This window comes from Zingiber officinale, chromosome 1A (genome assembly GCF_018446385.1).
Source record: "Zingiber officinale cultivar Zhangliang chromosome 1A, Zo_v1.1, whole genome shotgun sequence".
Classification (NCBI taxonomy): Eukaryota; Viridiplantae; Streptophyta; class Magnoliopsida; order Zingiberales; family Zingiberaceae; genus Zingiber; species Zingiber officinale.
Window position 1 is genome coordinate 10,659,022 of NC_055987.1, and position 751 is coordinate 10,659,772.

Genomic DNA, 751 nt, shown 5'->3' on the forward strand with positions numbered 1-751 from the left:
ATTAATTTAAAAAGATCTAATTATAACATCTAGAATGATTGTAGATTTTTTTTTTTAAAAAAAAAGTGTCAATAATAAAATAGAGAAATACCCATGAGAGGGAGCTCGATCATATCTTTTCTTCCTCTATTTTTTTTTATTTCTTCCTAAATCCTAAATTCACTTTTGCTCCCTGTCTCACACCCAAACTCTTCACTTTCGCCCACTTTGACAACCACCGACAGCCACCTTCCTAGTTCTCACACTGTGATTTCCAGTGTTGTCATCGTTTCATCGTTGCGTCACCATCAATGCCCACTGACACTACACACGCACTTAGACCCTTCAAGGCTTCAATTTAAGTAGAGTTTTCTTGTTTAATCCATGTTGATCTAACTTGGTGCATGATTAAATAAAAAATGATTTTAGATTACTCAATTAGTTTGATCTCTTTTTATTATGGTAAAATCCTTATTCTGTTAATAAAATTATTTTTATAGTATTGATTTTATTATTATTTTTATATAAATACAAAGGATTTATTTTTATTTTTATTTTTATTTTTTGCACTGGACCCTTCAAAATCTAGGGTCGGCCTTGCTAGGAGTCTAAATATGTCATCCATTATCATCTTAAAGAATTCTAGCCCAATATTGCTCAAAAGATTTAGAAAATTTCTGACTTTTATATCATTTGGAACATGCCTATAACTTCATGTACGAGATTCAGGATTAGGATTTCTTACCATATATACTTTCTACATGCTCAACAC